This window comes from Xenopus laevis, chromosome 7L, assembly GCF_017654675.1.
Source record: "Xenopus laevis strain J_2021 chromosome 7L, Xenopus_laevis_v10.1, whole genome shotgun sequence".
NCBI classification, from domain to species: Eukaryota; Metazoa; Chordata; class Amphibia; order Anura; family Pipidae; genus Xenopus; species Xenopus laevis.
Window position 1 is genome coordinate 131676834 of NC_054383.1, and position 22448 is coordinate 131699281.

The window sequence follows — 22448 nt, forward strand, 5'->3', positions numbered from 1 at the left end:
CTCACAGTGTGCAACGTATAGTATTTTTCTTCTCCCTACATCAGATGCGATCCTGTGACGTTTATATTTGATAGGTCTGCTTTCTACAAAGAGTTTCTGTAGCAAGATCACAAACATTAGAGCCAATACATAGCACTACCAAAGGGAACTTAACACAAAACATTCAAAAAGAAGTTGGCTGCTCTCCTATAAAAACAACAGTCCTGCAAATATTCAGGTGTATTATTTTTCTTTAACAGGTACAGACAAACAAGCTGCAGACAGACCCACCCTGGAGCTTGAAAATATTCCAAGAAAAACACACACAGCTGTTGCTAAAAAATTGCTCTAAGACTCGTGACCTACTCAAGTGTCGGACTGGCCCAGAAAAAAACGGTGGTCCTGACCCTTATGGGCCCCCACCGGGCCAGACCCCCCTCTCCCGACGATAAGTTCTACACAAAAAGAAAAGTATTTTTCGGAGACATGCGGCGATTTGCACATGTGCAGGGCGGCGTTCACGCAGGACAGCAGTCCCGGTGGGCCCCGGGCCCACAGTCCGACCCTGGACTTACTACCCAAAATACCTCGCCCTAACACTCGTGACATTTTGCCAGATTAACATTCTTTATGTTCTTACACGGGACGCCCGATGTTATTAGGAATTTAAATAGGAAATGAAGCCATGACCTCATGAATCAAGTGCTGATGTTATCTCTTGAGACAACTTATGAGCAAATTTGGGGAGGGTTCTGTTGAAATTAGCATATTACAGTGGCGTACCTATGCTGGAACTTTGTTAAGGTCTGTATCCGTGTATGTGTTCTGCTGAATTGTGCTTAGTACAGGGGAATACCTATGCTGCCATAGTTTTATGGGATCTCTCTGTACAGACTATGAGCAAACTTAGGGACTGTTCCTGCTGAATTGTGCTTAGTACAGAGGAATACCTATGCTGCCATAGTTTTATGGGATCTCTCTGTACAGACTATGAGCAAACTTAGGGGACTGTTCCTGCTGAATTGTGCTTAGTACAGAGGAATACCTATGCTGCCATAGTTTTATGGGATCTCTCTGTACAGACTATGAGCAAACTTAGGGACTGTTCCTGCTGAATTGTGTACAGGGAATACCTATGCTGCCATAGTTTTATGGGATCTCTCTGTACAGACTATGAGCAAACTTAGGGGCTGTTCCTGCTGAATTGTGCTTAGTACAGGGGAATACCTATGCTGCCATAGTTTTATGGGATCTCTCTGTACAGACTATGAGCAAACTTAGGGGCTGTTCCTGCTGAATTGTGCTTAGTACAGGGGAATACCTATGCTGCCATAGTTTTATGGGCTCTCTCTGTACAGACTATGAGCAAACTTAGGGGGCTGTTCCTGCTGAACTGTGCTTAGTACAGGGGAATACCTATACTGGCACAGGTTGACAAAAAGTTGATTTTTCGTCCGACATCTGTCAGAAAATTGATCGGCCAGGTTAAAAGATTTTCATTGGTCACAGTGAAATATATCTATGTTTGCAGGGCCAAGCAGGCAGCTCCCCTCAGTTTTCCTGGCTTCAACTAGACAACATCACTTGGTCTTTTTAGTGGATGGACACATCGTAAATTTAAACGATGGTTTCAAGAAAAGCTTGGTCTAACTATAACGAAAAGAATACTTTGGTTAGAGGTCACTTTCTTTGCCTAAATCAGCGGTACAGAAAGCTATACGAGGAGGGCAGGTGGGAGTTTGTCAGGGGCCCCCCTGGTACTTTAGATGTTTGCAGATCACAAAAACAAAGGGTCTTGTGGTGGTCGGGTTTGGGCAGATCAAGGACATGTCAGGGTGTAATGGTGGCCGGGCAGATAAAAGCTACCCATATCTGTCCTTTAGGGCTAGTCCACACGGGGAGATAGCGACGCGTTTGCGGTCGCGGCGACAAAGCGCCGCGACAGTCGCCGCGACCGGCGCAGGCGACAGTTTTGTATGGGCGCCTATGTAAAAACGCCTGTGCTAACCACACGAGGCGATGCGCTTTTCAACAGTCGCCTGAAAAAGCCTGGCGAGGCATTTTCAGGCGACTGTTGAAAAGCGCATCGCCTCGTGTGGTTAGCACAGGCGTTTTTACATAGGCGCCCATACAAAACTGTCGCCTGCGCCGGTCGCGGCGCTTTGTCGCCGCGACCGCAAACGCGTCGCTATCTCCCCGTGTGGACTAGCCCTTAAACCAATTCCCCAGCCTATCTGCCCATGTGACGGGTCTCCCTGATCAATAATCGGCCAGGAATGGATCGGGCAGGTTTGAGGTTTCCTGCGATCAAGGACTGAATCAGATAGTTGATAGGGGCCTACGACCCGTCTGCACCCATTTCTTATGTATAATCCAATCATTCGGCCCTAAGGCCGAACGTTCGGATTAACCCTATATCACTCTGGCGTTTGTGGGCATATCAGGGAAAGGTCACCAAACGAGCAGATCTTATTGTGTATGGCCACCTTAACTGGGTGGTAGAGTTTGTTCCATATAGTATGAGCATTCTTTTTTTTTGGAGGTTCCATTCTGGTTAATCTGGCAGTACATGGGTGTGCTTATTGGACCCTGTGTAAGACCCTGTCTGACCGGGAGTGGGCCAATAATTAGGGAGAAAGGGCTGTGCTAATTATTTATTAAAGGCCTGTCATCTAGACATAAAAATCTATATAATAAAAGTCCTTTTCATGTTAAGCATGAAATTCAAATTCTTTTTTAATTAAAGTATTCATAGCTGTTGTAAACTCATTTAAAAATCTCAACTGTCAATCAAATATTGTCTGCCCCTCGTCTATACGCCTTAGGCATAGAGGCGGGGCAGACAATAACTTTCACTTTCCATTCAGCACTTCCTACATGTCACTGCTCTCCCCACATTCCCCCCAATCTCTTCACCATTTAATTGTGTAGCCAGTACATGGGGATGGACATCAGGTCCCCCCATTCTGGTGCACAAACAAGATTCTGAGATGATACAAGGCTTAAAGGGATCCTGTCATCGGAAAACATGTTTTTTTCAGTTAATAGTGCTACCCCAGCATTTCTCTCCAGGCAGGCACAAGTCACATGACTTGGGGCAGCTGGGAAATTGACAATATGTCTAGCCCCTTGTCAGATTTCAAAATTGAATATAAAAACACCTGTTTGCTCTTTTGAGAAATGGATTTCAGTGCAGAATTCTGCTGGAACAGCTCTATTAACTGATTCATTTTGAAAAAAAAAAAAAAAGGCTCCTGCCTGCTTGCTATAAATATGAATTCCCAGACTGAAGGAAACAAGGTTGGAATTATTTATATAGTGTAATTAAAGTACATTTTGCTTGCCTAAAGTGATAAAATTGGATTTGGTATAATGTGACGGGTCCCCTTTAAGTAGTAAGGTTTTTTTTTATGGAATTAAATAAATGTGGCATTTTTAACTCTAACTACAAATAACGGTTTGACTTTGGACACATTTCTGCGGCGTAATGATTAATCTCGTGACAAAGAAGACTGTTTTGTTCCTGTCATTTGCAGATAGTCGTATTGAAGTGCTGTTACAGTAGCCGATATCTGGCTGATTGATTGATTAACTTGATAGCCTTGCTTTCCTCTCCTCGGGGGAAGCCGCTCCGGCATTGTGTAACTGATCAAGCTGCCTGATGTGTTTAATTTAAACATGAATGGAATATTGATTTGTTATCCCGGGGCCCTGTCCGCATTAAAAGCTTGTGCATTTAACCAAAAAAAAAAAAAGTCAATATGGATATATATGATCTCTGTTTGATATTATATAAACCAGCAGCTGCAACGGCCCCAGATCCAGGTATATGATCCGTTATCCAGAAAGATCCAAATTACTGGATGGCCATTTCCCATTGACTTCAAATTGTTTGAGTTGATTTCCTTTTTCTCTGTAATAATAAATCAGAACCTTGTACAGGTCTGAGACCTGTTATCCATGAATGCTTGAGACCCGAGGCTTTCTGAATAAGCCATCTTTCTGTAATTTGGATTTTCATACCTTAAGTCTACTAGAAATTCATGTAAACATTAAATAAACCCAATAGGCTGGTTTTGCTTCCAATAAGGGTCAAATTATATCTTAGTTGGGATCAAGAACAAGCTACTGTTTTATTATTAGAGAGAAAAAGGAAATTGCTTCTAAAAAATTTGGAATACTTGGATAAAATGGAGTCTATAATTCAAATCTTTCTGGATAACGCGTTTCTGGATAATGATCCCATATCTAGATGTGATACCAACGAAGATATAGTTAATCCGTACTGAAGGAAAAACAATACTGTTGGGTCCCGTGCATTCTGGATATCAGGTCCCAAAGCTGTACCATAAAAATATAGCAACTAGAGTTGCACAGGTTGCATGGGTTCAGGCAGGCGCAGCACTATTCTAGCAGGAGCTGGCATTGCCCCGACCGTCATCTTTAAGTTATATACACCTGCCTGCCCCGAAGTGATGGCGGTACAGAGGATCAGCTTCGACATGGGACAACTTTTTGTCAACCTGTGCCACCCTGTACTAAGCTCAATTCAGCAGGAACAGTCCCTAAGTTTGCTCAGAGTCTGTACAGAGAGATCCCATAAAACTATGGCAGCATAGGTATTCCCCTGTACTAAGCACAATTCAGCAGGAACAGCCCCTAAGTTTGCTCATAGTCTGTACAGAGAGATCCCATAAAACTATGGCAGCATAGGTATTCCCCTGTACTAAGCACAATTCAGCAGGAACAGTCCCCTAAGTTTGCTCGTAGCCTGTACAGAGAGATACCATAAAACTATAGCAGCATACGTATTCCCCTGTACTAAGCACAATTCAGCAGGAACAGCCCCTAAGTTTGCTTACAGTCTGTACATTAGCCAGTTCTAAAGCAGAAAACAAACCACTAAATCACACACGTGGAAGCATTCGGCTCACGATGGCGACACTAATGTAAGATTTGCCCGAAAACCCAAGTGACACTTCCACGAAGGCTGTGTGAAATGCTGACTTTAGTCAAAGGTGTCAGTGGAGATCAATGTCACTTGGATGCACTCTTAAGATACATTTACACTGGTATTTAACAAGAGAAGCATGAACCTTCATCACTTGCTATGTGGAACTCTCAAACAAGGCGGAAAGGCAAGTAGAAAGACAAGATTCCACATAAACGGTCATGGGTCAAGTTCATGCGTCTTAGAGTTCAAGTTCAGCTGTAAAATGCACACAGATCAATTACACATTATGGGGTAGATTTATCATTGGTCGAATTGAAAATTCAAATTATGGTCAAAACTTTCAAATTCGACTATGGAGTTATACAAATTTGATTCGACTTTTTAAAAAAATTTGAATTTGATTTTCAAAATTTATCATACGCTGGCCCTTTAAGAACTCAAATTACTCTATTTGCCAGCTAAAAGCTGCCGAATTGCTGTTTGAGTCAATAGAAGACTTTCAGGGATCAATATGGAGTTGTTTGCAGTCTTGCTGACATTCAAGTTTTTTTTTTTTTTTTTTTTCAGAAAAGTTTTTAAAACTCAAATTGAATTCGATTCGAGTTTTCGGGTCGATCCTATTCATCTTCATCAATTAAATTTTTTTGATAGATTTCGAATTTCAAGTTCATGGGAGTTTATAAAAACTCACATGATTTCGAAAGTCGATCTTTGATAAATGTGCCTACCTGTATTGAGGTAGTTGTTTAACAGAATTCAGAAAAACAAAAGCTTTTTCCGTTTAGAGAGCTACTTGCGTTCCATAATAAGCAATTAAAAACAATTTTAATCAGGCTATAAAATCAGTACCGGTGTGGGATCAGTTATCCGGAAACCCGCTATCCAGAAAGCTACAAGTAACGGAAAGGCCACCTCCCATAGGGGCAAATTCACTAACGCGCGAAGCGCTGAACGCTAGCGTTAATTCGCTAGCGTTTGGCAAATTCACTAACGAACGCTGGCGTAGTTTCGCTAGTGTTACTTCGCAACCTTACGCCAGGCGAATCTTCGCTAGCGACGAAACTACGCAAATTCACTAACTTGCGCAGTGTAGCGAACGCTACCTTTTACGCTAGACTTCCTTCGCCACCTCAGACCTGGCGAAGCGCAATAGAGTAGATAGGGATTGTTTCAAAAAAAGTCAAAATTTTTTCTAAGTCCCAAAAAACGCTGGCGTGTTTTCTACATGATGGCTGATAGGCTGAAAAAGATCGAAAAATTTTTGGGGCTCCCCTTCCTCCCCCCTACATTTCCTGACTCATGGCAACTTACCTAGTCAGTGGGCACATGTGTAGGGCAAAATAAATTTTTTATTGGCTGATTTGAAGGTTTTCTAGGCATTTGTAGTGCAGATACGTGTTCCTCCATTGAAATTTGAATTTCGCGCCGTATGCAAATTAGCCTTCGCTAGCGCAACTTCGCTTTATATAGCGAAACAACGCTAGCGCAACTTCGCAACCTTACGCTACCCCTGTGCGCAACTTCGGATTTTAGTGAATTTGCGGAGCCCTGGCGAAAATTCGCCTGGCGAAGTGCGGCGAAGAATGATTTCCTTTTTCTGTGTAATAATAAAACAGTAGATTGTACTTGATCCCAACTAAGATATAATTAATCCTTATTGGAGGCAAAACCAGCCTATTGGGTTCTTTATTTTTTTCAGTTTTGAAATAAACAAAAAATAAACAAGGGAGATACAGAAAACAAAAGGGGAGGGTACGAATAGTCACAATTGTGTGAGTTTGAACCTATAATAATAATACCAAGGTAGAGAACAGCATTATTGTTTTACTGTTCCTTTGTCTTTTAAGTATTTAAGCCAAGGTTACCATATTTTTTACTTCTATTATATATCATAACTTTTAGTGTGTTAAATAATAGCAAATCCCAACAGCTTTTCAACTGGCCTTCATTTTTTTTTTTTAATAATTTTTGAATTGTCTTCTTCTACTGACTCTTTGCAGCTTTCAAATGGGGGTCACTGACGCCATCTTAAAACACATGTATTCTTATTGGTACTTTAGATTACCCATCTTTCTATTCAAGCCCTTTCCTATTCATATCCCAGTCTCTTATTCAAATCAATTCGTGGTTGCTAGGGTAATTTGGACCCTAGCAACCAGATAGTGGAAATTGCAAAGCGAAGAGCTGCTGAATAAAAAGCTAAATACCGTATATACTCGAGTATAAGCCGAGTTTTTCAGCATCCAAAATGTGCTGAAAAAGTCTACCTCGGCTTATACTCGGGTCAGCGGGCAGTAGCCGAGATTGCAGTCACTTTTAATCATTCCTATACCAACAGTTCACTTGGGGAGAGACTGCAATATCCCACAATGCCCTCTGTTGGTTTTATGAAAGAATAACAGTGCGCCCTCTGTTGGTTATATCAAAGAATAACAGTGACTGCAATATCACACAGCGCCATCTGTTGGTTGTATCAAAGAATAACAGTGACTGCAATATCACACAGCGCCCTCTGTTGGTTGTATCAAAGAATAACAGTGACTGCAATATCACACAGCACCCTCTGTTGGTTGTATCAAAGAATAACAGTAACTGCAATATCACACAGCGCCATCTGTTGGTTATATCAAAGAATAACAGTGACTGCAATATCACACAGCGCCATCTGTTGGTTATATCAAAGAATAACAGTAACTGCAATATCACACAGCACCATCTGTTGGTTGTATCAAAGAATAACAGTGACTGCAATATCACACAGCGCCATCTGTTGGTTATATGAAAGAATAACAGTAACTGCAATATCACACAGCACCATCTGTTGGTTGAATAAAGGATTAACAGTGATGGCAATATCACACAGCGCCATCTGTTGGTTATACAAAAGATCAGTGATGGTTTTATGACACACAGCACTCTCTGCACAATTCTCTGTCACCATCAACTTTGCAAAGAAGTCCGGTCGATCGCTGGGGGAGTCTCTTTGGCGGAAGGTGCGCTGCTGGGAGACAGGGCTGTAGTTGTGTCTAGGCTTATACTAGAGTCAATAAGTTTTACCAGTTTTCATAGGTAAAATTAGGTACCTCGGCTTATACTCGGATCGGCTTATACTCGAGTATATACGGTAACTCAAAAACCACAAATAATAAAAAATGAAAACCAATTGCAAATTGTCTCAGAATATCCCTCTCTTCATCATACTAAAAGTTAATTTAAAGGTGAACAACCCCTTTAAGCACCACAAAGCTGCACAGAGATGGGATTCCTTATAGACGGATAAAAGCAAATGTGCCGAGTTGAATATGCAACAAGTTAGCACTGATCTATGTGGCCAAGGTCGTGGGAAATCAATTATCAGTCCCGTCAATCAGAATCACAATATAAATTAATTTTTTATATGAGAACCAGAGGGTGGTTTTATACAACTTTGTCAGGTATTAACTAGTTTTAAAAGTTGTGCTGTTGGCAAATTTTTCATTACAGAAACTACAAATCGCTACAAAATCCAACATAAATAGCCAGTGCAATACAGGTTTCTGGACAACGGGTTTCCAGATACTATACCTGTACAGGTATGGGATCAGCTATCTGGAAACCCGTTATCCAAAATGCTCTGAATTACAGAATGCTAGTCTCCTATAGACTTCATTTTATCCAAGTAAAATGATTTCCTTTTCCTCTGTAATAACAAAACAGTACATTGCACGTAATCCCAACTAAAATATAATTACCGTATATACTCGAGTGTAAGCTGAGTTTTTCAGCCCCCAAAATATGCTGAAAAACTCTACCTCGGCTTATACTCGGGTCAAGCGCAAAAACGGTCGCCGGCGAATAGTAGCCGGCGCCTAAGAATAGTCATCCAAAAACGAGATTGAAACTTACCAGAAGCTGCTGCATTTCTCACCATAGGCTTATACTCGAGTCAATAAGCTTTCCCAGTTTTTGGAGGTAAAATTAGGTACCTCGGCTTATACTCGGGACGGCTTATACTCGAGTATATACGGTAATCCTTATTTGAAACAAAACCAGCCTATTGGCTTTATTTAATGTTTACATTAAATGTACAGCCAGGTACAGATTTGGGGCCCATATGTTTGCTGTTGCTGCTGGGCGCTGGCACGGGTACATAAATACTTGGGGACAATATGATGTGATCAGATTTATTTTTGGCTGCTGCTGGCACAGGTAAAGATTGGGGGCAACATGATGGCTGCAGGAGGGCTGTATGATGAATGGCTGCTGAGCTTGCTGGTACAGGTACAGGGGGCAGTAATATAAATTAAAAAGTGTTGTACATTTTCTTGCTTTCTTTATTTAAAAACCATCATGGTAAGGAGGGAAATTGTAATGCAGGACAGGGGGGCACTGATTGAAGCTCTTGCCTAGGGGCCAAACTACCTTGTGTCTGTCCTGGCAAGGATGTCACTCATATGTGAAAAAAGTTAATTAATATAAAACATACCCATAAATCCATATGCCTCCTCCTCCCCTGTGTATAATACAGTACCCCAGCATATGATTAAACACCTTAAAGCTGATACATTAGATAGCTTTAAGAAGGGGTTGGATGGCATTTTAGCAAGTAAGGGAATACAGGGTTATGGGAAATAGCTCATAGTCCAAGTTGATCCAGGGACTAGTATGATTGCCATTTTGGAGTCAGGAAGGAATTTTTCCCCCTCTAAGGCAAATTGGAGAGGCTTCAGATGGGTTTTTTGCCTTCCTCTGGATCAACTGGCAGATAGGTAGTTAATAATAATAAAAAAAAAAAAAAAGGTTGAACTCGATGGACATGTGTCTTTTTTCAACCTTACTTACTATGTTACTATGTTACCTTAGGGGCCACTAACAATAATTTTCAAATGCTAACAAACCCCCAGAACAAATACCTAAGTACGACACACACAGGGAGCATAGGGAAGGCAGAACAGGAGCAGAACAGAGCAGGAGACAGGAATCAGGAGCAGTCTAATATGTACTACATACAGTGACACAGGGCTGGTGCTCATTAGCATTTTGAATAAGGTGAGAACAGGAGAACAATGTGGCAGTTTCAGTCTGGTCTCAGGTAGAACAGTACAGGGGCTTTAGGATGTGAACAATAGAGGTGTCACAAGTGTGAACAATACAGGGGATTACAATGTGAATTTGAGGTTTAAACAATGCAGGGGCCAGTCAATCTCTGTAGTGATACATTTTAAAGTTTATATATGGTAAACAGACACTGCAGGCAGACTTTGATGTGGAGGGCCATATAAAGGGGGTCGGCCCGCGGGCCGCCAGTTGGACAGCCCTGAATTTGAACAATCGGCTCTATAATTAGAACTGGTTGGAAAGTCACAAACATTAGGTCAGCGAAATACAAGATAAGGGGCTGGGGCTACACCCCCCACCTCTACCAGTTGGCTTCAATGGTTGGAGCCTAAAGGTGGCCATACACGGGCAGATAAAGCTGCCGATATCGGTCGTTTGGACAGCTTATCTGCCCGTGTACGGGGGCTTCCCAATCGATATCTGGCCACGATATCAATCAGGAAGGTTTCATTTTTAACCGACCGACCTGTCGGAGCCCCTTGGCCATACGGCCGAACGTTCGAATTACCCCCGATATAGCCATGCCGTTTATGGCATATCGGGGAAAGATCCGCTCGTTTGGCGATGTCGCCAAACGAGCGAATCTTTGAGTCTATGGCCAGCTTAAGAGGGATTGGTACTGCCCGTTAAGCCGAACAGTCGGAAATTCCAAAAAACAGAGAAACTGGATATTCACAAATAACAAAAGATATTGTTGAATATAGTAAAATAGGCAGGGCTGCCATTAGCAATTACGGGGGCCCCGTACAACAATATTTTTGGGGCCCCGCCCACCCTAATCACAGTTAAAAGACCACACGGACATCAGCACTAAAAAGGTAACCCCCCCCCACATACACGTTAAAAGCTATTGATGTCAGGGCCCCCTTATAAGTTAAAAAAAACTGTGTTGCCAGGGCCCCCCCATAAAGTTTTTTTTAAAAAAAATTGGTGGTCAGGGCCCCCCTACAAGTTAAAAAAAAAAATAATTGGTGACCAGGGCCCCTCTATAAGTTAAAAAAAAAAAAACATTGGCGCCAGGGGCCCCCATAAAGGTTTTTAAAAAAAAAAAAAAAAAAAAAAAAAAAACACAACATTGGACACCCCATAAAGCCCCTTGCACAGCCCATGCAGCCCCCTGGCAGCCCTGCACACCCCATATAGCCCCTGTACATCGCTGTAATCCATACACAAATCTGCCTGACAACTTTAGGACCCAGAGTGTCTCTCACCAGCAGGAAGAAGCAGCCATCCACGGGGACCACTCAGGCAGCGGGACAGCCCCCACATAAGGCTGACACAGAAACCAACAGCCTTAGCCAAACCCTGGTGCTGGAATTCAAGCCACGCCCACGCTCCACTTCCAGCTGGCGGAGGCCGTGTTACGTCCCAGGGCCGCATCTTGTTACTATGGAAACCACTTGTAGCGTTCCGTGGTAACGTTCGCGAGAGAACGTTGCGCACAGTGTGTAATTTTGAGGAGTCGCTGCAGGGTGTGTGAAGTGACAGAATTGTCTTTGGGTGCACACCTCACCCACACTGCTACACTTACTCGGAAGGGGGGTGCGGCTCTTTTGAATAGTAATTAGGATCTCTGTGCCTTAAAGGCGTTGTTCACCTTCCAACAATTTTTCAGTGGAAACCAAGAGAGCTGCAAAGCAGGAAGTAGTGTTCTGGCTATTATGTTACACCTCCAGTCACTCCAGCCTTTATACATTAGGTGGCAGATTTATCAAAGGTCTACGTGAATTTTGGAATGAAAAAAAAAAATTTCAAGCTATTTTTTAGAGTACTTCGACTAGGGAATAGTCCAATTTCGATTCGAATTCGAAAATTCGAAATTTATCATGTACTGTCTCTTTAAAAATTCGACCGTTCGCCATCTAAAACCTGCCGAATTGCTGTTTTACCCTATGGGGGTCCTCTTAGAACCTATATGAAGTCAATTGGTGGACTTTGAAAAATCTAAGTTTTTTTGGGGGAAAAACTTTAAATCGGATCTATTTACCCAGTTTTTATTTTTATACCGAACAATTCCTTTAAGTCTACTAAAATACAATTGAAACATTAATTGTACCCAACAGGATTATCTTAGTTAGAGTCGAGTACAAGATACTGTTTTATTATTATTAGAGAAAAAGGAAATACTTTTTAAAAATGTGTATCTATTCATTATAATAGAGTCTATGGCCTTTCCATAATTCTGAGCTTTCTGGAGAACCCTTTTCCAGAAAACAGATCCTATGCCTGTATTTCATTTTCAAACAATTGAACCAAAATATGATTTATATCACATTCTCAGCCTGTCACCTATACATATCTTTAAGAGGCAGAAGTTACGAAACTGTTTACCTGAGCGAATTCTTCCAAACTGGTTACTGCACAAACTTCTGCATAATTCATTGAATTCTTTTTTTAATTATACCTTCCCTTTTTCCAAGTTTCAATTCCAAGTTACGAAAATTCATTATGTGAATTTACAGTGAACACAAAAGACCAGATAAAAGACGGGCAGGGACACCAGAGTTTACAGCAAATGGGCCGCAATAAAAATCAGGACTTCTGCTTCAAAGCAAAAGAAAGAATTAAACACAGGACGGAAACAGCGGGCATAACAATCCGCCTCTTCTTCTGTGTGTTTCTGGCCTTTAAAAACAACAAAATAAATAAAGAGAGTCCCAAGTCCAGACAAGAGCAGCTCCACATAATAAGCTAAGCAGCATCATATCACTGACAAGCCCACTTACAGAATAAGAAGCTTATGCCTTTAGTTAAATCAACCCAACGAAGATCCCTTTTTCTCACAAGATCCACAATAACTAAATGTTTTCTGAAATATACTTTGACCAAATCCACACGGGTTATTTCCCCTTATTTATAGGGATGCACCGAATCCAGGATTCGGTTCGGGATTCGGCCAGAATTCGGCCTTTTTCAGCAGGATTCGGATTAGGCCAAATCCTTCAGCCCGGCCGAACCCTAGTTTTTTCCCCGCACTCAAATTTTTCAGGAAAAATGTATTGATAAATCAGTAGGGATGCACCGAATCCAGTATTTTGGATTAGGCCGAACCTCAGAATACTTCATAAGAGATTTGGCCGAATACTGAACTGAATCCGAGTACTAATTTGCATATGGAAATTAGGGGCGGGGAAGGAAAATTGCATGACTTTTTGTCACAAAACAAGGATGTAAAAAATGTTCCCCTTCCCACCTGTTTGCATATGCAAATTAGGATTGGGTTCAGTATTCGGCCGAATCTCTTACGAAGGATTTGGCCGGATCCAAAATAATGGACTCTGTGCATCCCTACTTATTTATCAATACATTTTCCTGAAAAATTTGAGTGCGGGGAAAAACTTGAAAAAAATTGTGAAAACCGTACTAAAAATTCGACTTTTTCATATTTTCCATCTGAAAACTCACTAACCCATTGACTTATATACAACCTTGGCAGGTCTGAGATGCCAGATTTTCAGATTTGGACTTTTTCCATCCTTAGGGTATAATAAATCACAAAAAAATCCAGGTTTTTTTTTTCCCCACTAAAAATTCTGATTTTATAGTAAAACAAATATTTGGACATCAATAAATAAACCCCTTTATACCAAGTTGACAGTTGCTTTCTGACTGTGTCTAATTTATTTTCCATTAACGTTTCAATTTGCCTCTGGCACAGCAGCACATACAGTAGCATTATGCTAATATAACATAGAAACATAGTAAATGAGGTTGAAAAAACAGACACACATCCTTCAAGTTCAACATTATGGGGCAGATTTATCAAGGGTCGGAGTGAAAATTTGAATTAAAAAAATTGGAATTTCGAGCTATTTTTGCATACTTCGACTAGGGAATAGTCCAAATTCGATTCAAATTTGAAAATCGAATTTATCATGTACTGTCTCTTTAAAAATTTAACTTTGACCATTCGCCATCTAAAACCTGCTGAATTGCTGTTTTAGCCTATGGGGGACCTCCTAGAACCTATTTTGAGTCAATTGGTGGACTGAAAAATCAAGGCTTTTTTTAAAAACAACTTTGACTCTAATTCAATCGAATACAATGTTACTTTGATTTGCAAGATTTGAATTCGAATGAAAACGGCCTATTCACCCAAAAAAAAAACCTTTGATATTTTGTTTAATGTATTTCGGTTGGTCTTTTTTTATTCGAATTTCGAGGTGATGGGAGTTTAAAAAAAAAAAACTCCCATCACCTCGAAATTCGACCCTAACTGCAAGTTGATCCAGAGGAAGACAAAAAGACATTTGAAGCCTCTCCAATTTGCCTCAGAGGGGGGAAAATCTCTTCCTGACTCCAAGTAATTCGAACCTCAAAGTAAAATCCTTCGAATGCGAATGATTTTAGCGCAAAAGCTTTGATAGAATAAAAATCGTTCGAATCGTTCTATTTGCTAAGCGATTTTTAGCCATCGATCGAAGGATATTTATTCGACCAAAAAAAAAAAAAAAAAACTTAGAAAAGTGCTGGGGAAGGTCCCTATAGGCTAACATTGGACTTCAGTAGCTTTAATTTGGCGAAGTATGAAGTCGAAGGTTTTTTTTTTTAAAGAGACAGTACTTCGATTATCGAATGGTCGAACGATTTTTACTTCGATTCGATTGAATTTGACCAATTCAATGGCCGAATTACCCAAAAAATTACTTCGAAATTCGAATATTTTTTGATTTGAACTATTCTCTCGAGCTTAGTAAATCTGCCCCCAAGATGACAATCCCACCAGTCTCTGGATCAACCTTACGACCTATTTCCACACCTTTTCATTCAACTGACAGTTGCAGCAATAGGTTGCTTTGTGATCAGTTTTTTGTTTATTTTAAAGTAAAATGTATTTTCTGATCTTACTCTGAACCTCAGATATTCCATACACAACACTGGGGATACGCTTTAAAATTACTTTTCAACACATAACTATATGAATAGGAAATGAGTGCATAAAAAAAGAAGAGAAATTGGGTCAACTGCAAAGGACTGGCTCTCTATCTGTGTATCGGGCCTGGCAGTCACCAACTTTGTCCTTGTCACATTGTGAGTCTCTTTGGTACCAACTGCCAACTAGGAACGTTTGTGAAGAAAGCGAGAAGCAGACTCGATCCAGCCAGAACCTGATCAACAACGACTGCCAGAGAACAACACACTGGATGAGATGTGGGAGAAGATGGCACAGGGGGGTGGCAGTCAATTTTGCTGGCAAAAAGCAGAAGGGCAGGTGCCCAGAGCAGCCAATCAGCATTAAGAAGGGTAAAAGGCAGACGTTAAGGTGGGTTCTAAAACCTTAGGCTTGTGCAAATGGCAAAATGAGGAGGTATAAAAGTTGCATTAAAAAAGTAAACACAGCATGAAGCCAGACAGATGGGTGTGTAGAGTAAAAAGCAAATAGTAAAGGTGATGGGGGGGGGGGGACCTTCAAAGGGTGATACAGAGGTAAGCAAACAGGCTGGGGGTCAGGCAGGTCTGGAGGGTAAAATGTAGACAATAATTGTATATACACACACAACACACACAACACAAAGTGGGATAACAGTGACACAAATGTGGAGGGTAGCAGTTAAAACATATTCTGGGGGTTGGAGAAATCAGACAGAAGTACTGGGGCAATTACAGACAGAAGCAAACAGGGGGTCAGACAGGGGTGTAAGGGAACTCATAGGGTCAGTAAAACACACTGGGGGGGGCAGGGGCAAGTTAAAGTGACACTCAGCTGGGGGGGGGGGAACCACATAAAAACAAGGAGAATAACTTCAGTTTCATATAAACAACAAAAGGGGGGGGGAGAGGTAAAGGGTCAGGTGTCGAGGGTAAAACCAAAAAAAGTTGAGATGAACACACGTGTGTAAATGGGGAGTGAGGGGGTCAGACTGAATGTGAGGGAATTGAGAGACATAATAGCTGGGGGTCCTACTCATAGGGGGGGAAATGGCTGCACAGGCAAAAACTGGGGGTTTAAAGGAGAAACAAACCCATAACATAGAAAACCCTACCGCTTAGGTACGAAGATGCAGCAGCCATCTTCGTTAAACTTCGGAAGCAGATGTTCATTTTCAGCGCCATTGGAGTAATTTTCCGGTCCCAAACAACGGCGCATGCGCTGAAAATGAAGATCTGCTTCCGAAGTTTAACGAAGATGGCTGCTGTGAACTGTGGGGGACACAATCTGTACCGAGGGGCAAGTAAAAAGTTAGGGGCATTTGCCACTGTGGGGTGAAGGCGGAGTCACAGAAAGCTGGGGGGGGTTGTGAAGAGTAGAAGAAAGACAATAAGGTGGGCTCAGACATAAAGAGTGGAATCCAGACAAACTGACACTTAGGCGGGGGCAATGAGACAATAAGTTGGGCTCAGACATAAAGAGGGGGATCCAGACAAACTGACACTTAGGTGGGGGCAATGAGACAATAAGTTGGGCTCAGACACCACAAACTGGGGGGACCACATACAATGAGCCAGGAGGTGGGGGCTGAAATACAGACAAGATGGGGATTTGACTGGCAGAACAGAAGACATGGACAGTCTGTAGGGGAAACGTAGACAATAAGGGGGGGGCTTAGAAACATGGAGCTGGGGGGCTACTTCACACCCAATAACACTCTAGGAGCGGGGCCTGAAGTACAAAGACCAAATAGTGGGGGTTTATTTCCCCCACAGACAAGACTAAATGGAGAATGAAACTGTCTGTTTGGTACAAGGGGGTAATAGGGGGGCTGGGGACAAGGAAAACAATAAGTGAGAGCTGAATAGAAGGAAACAAATAAGTGAGAGCTGAATAGAAGGAAAGAAATAAGCGAGAGCTGAATAGAAGGAAAGAAATAAGTGAGAGCTGAATAGAAGGAAAGAAATAAGTGAGAGCTGAATAGAAGGAAAGAAATAAGTGAGAGCTGAATAGAAGGAAAACAGTAAGTGAGAGCTGAATAGAAGGAAAGAAATAAGGGAGAGCTGAACAGAAGGAAGGAAAGAAATAAGTGAGAGCTGAACAGAAGGAAAGAAAGAAATAAGTGAGAGTTGAATAGAAGGAAAGAAAGAAATAAGTGAGAGTTGAATAGAAGGAAAGAAAGAAATAAGTGAGAATTGAATAGAAGGAAAGAAAGAAATAAGTGAGAGCTGAATTGAAGGAAAAAAATAAGTGAGAGCTGAATAGAAGGAAAGAAATAAGCGAGAGCTGAATAGAAGGAAAGAAATAAGCGAGAGATGAATAGAAGGAAAGAAAGAAATAAGCGAGAGCTGAATAGAAGGAAAGAAAGAAATAAGCGAGAGCTGAATAGAAGGAAAGAAAGAAATAAGCGAGAGCTGAATAGAAGGAAGGAAATAAGCGAGAGCTGAATAGAAGGAAGGAAATAAGCGAGAGCTGAATAGAAGGAAAGAAAGAAATAAGCGAGAGCTGAATAGAAGGAAATAAATAAGTGAGAGCTGAATAGAAGGAAAGAAAGAAATAAGCGAGAGCTGATTAGAAGGAAATAAATAAGTGAGAGCTGAATAGAAGGAAGGAAATAAGTGAGAGCTGAATAGAAGGAAAGAAATAAGTGAGAGCTGAATAGAAGGAAAGAAAGAAATAAGTGAGAGCTGAATAGAAGTAAAGAAAGAAATAAGTGAGAGCTGAATAGAAGGAAGGAAATAAGCGAGAGCTGAATAGAAGGAAAGAAAGAAATAAGTGAGAGCTGAATAGAAGGAAAGAAAGAAATAAGTGAGAGCTGAATAGAAGGAAGGAAAGAAATAAGTGAGAGCTGAATAGAAGGAAGGAAAGAAATAAGTGAGAGCTGAATAGAAGGAAGGAAAGAAATAAGCGAGAGCTGAATAGAAGGAAGGAAAGAAATAAGCGAGAGCTGAATAGAAGGAAAGAAATAAGCGAGAGATGAATAGAAGGAAAGAAATAAGCGAGAGCTGAATAGAAGGAAAGAAATAAGCGAGAGCTGAATAGAAGGAAAGAAATAAGTGAGAGCTGAATAGAAGGAAAGAAATAAGCGAGAGCTGAATAGAAGGAAAGAAATAAGTGAGAGCTGAATAGAAGGAAGGAAATAAGTGAGAGCTGAATAGAAGGAAAGAAATAAGTGAGAGCTGAATAGAAGGAAAGAAAGAAATAAGTGAGAGCTGAATAGAAGGAAAGAAAGAAATAAGTGAGAGCTGAATAGAAGGAAAGAAAGAAATAAGTGAGAGCTGAATAGAAGGAAAGAAAGAAATAAGCGAGAGCTGAATAGAAGGAAGGAAATAAGCGAGAGCTGAATAGAAGGAAAGAAAGAAATAAGCGAGAGCTGAATAGAAGGAAAGAAAGAAATAAGTGAGAGCTGAATAGAAGGAAGGAAAGAAATAAGTGAGAGCTGAATAGAAGGAAGGAAAGAAATAAGTGAGAGCTGAATAGAAGGAAAGAAATAAGTGAGAGCTGAATAGAAGGAAGGAAAGAAATAAGTGAGAGCTGAATAGAAGGAAAGAAATAAGTGAGAGCTGAATTGAAGGAAAGAAAGAAATAAGCGAGAGCTGAATAGAAGGAAAGAAATAAGTGAGAGCTGAATTGAAGGAAAGAAAGAAATAAGCGAGAGCTGAATAGAAGGAAAGAAATAAGCGAGAGCTGAATAGAAGGAAAGAAATAAGTGAGAGCTGAATAGAAGGAAAGAAAGAAATAAGCGAGAGCTGAATAGAAGGAAAGAAATAAGCGAGAGCTGAATAGAAGGAAAGAAATAAGTGAGAGCTGAATAGAAGGAAAGAAAGAAATAAGCGAGAGCTGAATAGAAGGAAAGAAATAAGAAGGGAGACAAGTAGAAAGTAAAGGGACAAGTAGAATAAGAGAAGTTGAGGGGGCGGAGCAGATAAAGAGGCCCCAGACACAGAGGGGCTCCCCTCACAGACAATAAGGAAACACAAGAGGGAAGCGGAAGGAGTTGTGGGACACCCGGGCGCTGCTCTTCTCAAGAAGCCCCGCTCTCGTTATAGCCCGTTATAAGGGCGTGGCCAAAGCTCACCTGTACGAACGAGCTCCGGAAACTCTCGGTGGAAACCGGGAACGAGGTGAATCTCTCACATGTGAGGTCTGGGTAAGCTCCGTTCTGAGGGGCGGGAGGTAAGGGGTCTCGGTCACATGGGAAGGGGCGGCCCCTAACAACTCGGCTTTCCTCTCGCTGCGTCACGTGTTTCTCACTCCCCTTGTGGAAGCCGAAAATAAACGCGGGTGCGCGCTAGCGGAATTAATAGGCGCGCGCCTTCAAGCCCTCTCATTGGTTAGTCAGGAGCCTTCTTTGCGCATGCCCTGCTTGGTTGTGCTTGGCTTGGCAACCATGGCAACGGCCGTCCTTTCTGTCTGTTTCCTTGTTTACAGAAGTCAGTGTAGCTTGACAGGGGGGAAAGTGTGACCCCAATAAAGTGCTTTTCTCTTACACTTTTCTCTGCTTGATTATACGCAGCTCAAACTTTTCGTTTTCCCTTTCTCCTGTAGTTATTGTAAATCAATAATCCCGTTTAGTTCATTATAAGGTTACTTTCTGCTAGGTCTAGTAACCCTTAGCAACCATTGACATGTTTCATTTCCAACTGCAGACCTTCTAGCGCCTAACTGCTGTTTGGTTGCTATGGGTTACAAGAACTGGAGCAAACAATGTGGGGGGGGGAGACCACCCTTTTCACTCATTTTGCCTGAAAATGACTTGGCCTTAAAACCAATTTTTTCAAAAGTCTAAGATAAAAAAAAATCTGTTTTTTTTTTGTTGTTGTTGTTCCTGTGGAAGGAGGCAGGTCAGGACTAAAAATCAAAAACAAGCCCTGGCATTTCAGCTGCACCTAGGCCTAGGGTTGCCACCTGTTCACTTGTGATCCAAACAGTTCGCTTTTTCTAAGGCCTGTCCGTGTCTCAACTTTCTGTTCAGTTTTCAGCCTTGTGAAACCCGAACAATAATCTGGCCAATATATGAAAACCAATTGAATACAAAGATACTCACCGTCACATGGCTTACTTATTATCAGGTGCAGTTCATTTCTTGTTATTACACAAACATTGAAATAAGCAAATAATCAAAATGTTTTTCTAAATGAGCATTGCTGTATTTCAGAGCTTTCTGGAGAACTGATGTCTGTATAATAGATCCGATACCTGTAGTTAAAGGATATCGGTCAGAATAGATAGATGGAGGATTTCCAGCCGTGTGGGTTTCAACTGGACATCTCAGTTTGTCAAAGGGCTGTGCGTTCAAAACTTTCTGTCCCATTTAAACTGGACATAAATCTAGCCAGTTGCAAATAAGTGATGTAATAATCCTGACTCAGCATCATAACTCCACGATATTATCTCTGATTGGGTTGAAAAAAGACAAAGTCCATCAAGTTCAACCCCTCCAAATGAAAACCCAGCATCCATACACACACCCCTCCCTACTTTTAATTAAATTCTATATACCCATACCTATACTAACTATAGAGTTTAGTATCACAACAGCCTTTGATATTATGTCTGTCCAAAAAGTCATCCAAGTCCCTCTTATAGTCATTAACTGAATCAGCATCACAACATCACCCGGCAGTACATTCCACAACCTCACTGTCCTGACTGTGAAGAACCCCCTACGTTGCTTCAAATGAAAGTTCTTTTCTTCTAGTCTAAAGGGGAGGCCTCTGGTACGGTGATTCTCTTTATGGGTAAAAAGGTCCCCTGCTATTTGTCTATAATGTCCTCTAATATACTTGTAAAGTGTAATCATGTCCCCTCGCAAGCGCCTTTTTTCCAGAGAAAACAACCCCAACCTTGACAGTCTCCCCTCATAATTTAACTCTTCCATCCCTCTAACTAGTTTAGTTGCACTTAGTCTCTGCACTCTCTCCAGCTCATTTATATCCCTCTTAAGGACTGGAGTCCAAAACTGCCCCCATACTCCAGATGAGGCCTCACCAGGGACCTATAAAGAGACATAATTATGTTTTCATCCCTTGAGTTAATGCCCTTTTATGCAAGACAGAACTTTATTTGCTTTAGTAAATGCCTGCAAGAACATCACTGCTCCACCGCCAATGCTATCTGCCCTGCCCACTTTGTTCAGGTTTAGGTAGTCACAAAGGTGGCAACCCTAGGGTAATTGGCTTGAAGAAAGTATACACATGCATGCAATCTTGTCGGATGGAGGGGGGCACCCTCAGGGGAAATTCGCGCTGAAGGGACTATCGACTCTGCAACCTTGTGGGAAAATGTAAAGTTTTTTTTTATTTCCACATTCAGTTACCCTTGCAAATTCCTTTACTGTCTAGGGTTGCCACCTGTTTTCGGGAGGGCTCTTCTGGTCAAAACTGCCCTCCCAGTATTCCTATTTTGGAAAACTGGGCAGGATTCCCTAAGATTGACGCGGTGAACTGCCGATCACCACGTTATAGCTCCACCCACCCCATGCGCTACATCACTGCCCTGCCCACAATGTCACCACCCCTCCCCTGTGATATCATTGGACCACCCCCACCAGGAGTTCCCTTAGGGAAAAGGTGGCAACCCTACCTAGGCCCAAACAGCCCCCACCAGCCCAATAAAGAATGAGTGTTTATGGCAACTTACAGCTGCCCCTCTGGCATTTGCCACAGATATCCCTTCTGGGCCCCTGGGCTAAAGGCTTACACTAGGGTTGCCACCTTTTCTGGAAAAAATGCTGGCCTTCCTATATTTTTGCCTTTTTCTCTTATTAATAACATTGGCATCAAGCTTTATTTTTACCAGTAAAATACCATACAGGTGGCAACCATAGCTCATACACACGGGTGCAAGGTTCTCACACTGGAATATATTTTTGTTATATAATGCATATTAAGGGGCCGATTCACTAACTTCGAGTGAAGGATTCGAAGTTAAAAAACTTCGAATTTCGAAGTTTTTTTTGGGCTACTTCGACCATTGAATGGGCTACCTCGACCTTCGACTTCAAATCGAAGGATTCGAAGTAAAAATCATTCGACTATTCGACCATTCGATAGTCGAAGTACTGTCTCTTTAAAAAAAACTTCGACCCCCTAGTTCGGCATCTAAAAGCTACCGAAGTCAATGTTAGCCTATGGGGAAGGTCCCCATAGGCTTGGCTAACTTTTTTTGATCGAAGGATATTCCTTCGATCGTTGGATTTAATTCCTAGTCGAATATCGAGGGTTAATTAACCCTCGATATTCGACCCTTAGTGAATCGGCCTCTAAGTGTCTATTTCAAAGTAAATTAACTTTTTTAAAAGGAACAAGCATTTCGTCAAGCATTCCAGGTTTCCACACTCAGGGGATTATTTATTAAAATCGGAATTTGTCTCATATTTTATTATAAAAAACCACAACCAAACTCCCATGCTCGTTTTGAACTTATGTATTAATAAAATAATCCGAATGAATTGGGAAAACTTGATAAAACCGAGCATAAATCCAAAATGCTCAAATGCTTCAATTTCGCCATCTAAAACCTGCCGATTTGCTGTTTTAGCCTATG

At 41.5% G+C, this 22448-nt stretch overlaps 1 protein-coding gene across 3 annotated transcripts in view; it reads right to left on the minus strand.

Moving 5' to 3' along the window:
• The window catches only part of b4galt3l2.L (UDP-Gal:betaGlcNAc beta 1,4- galactosyltransferase, polypeptide 3 like 2 L homeolog), a 63362-nt gene extending 44184 nt beyond the window's left edge, over positions 1-19178 (minus strand). For all 3 annotated transcript variants that reach the window (XM_018226638.2, XM_041569744.1, XM_018226640.2), the window contains exon 1: positions 18979-19178. The gene's annotated coding sequence lies outside the window, so the exon portion shown is untranslated. The remainder of the gene's footprint in view (positions 1-18978) is intronic.
• Between the last annotated feature and the right edge of the window lie 3270 nt (positions 19179-22448).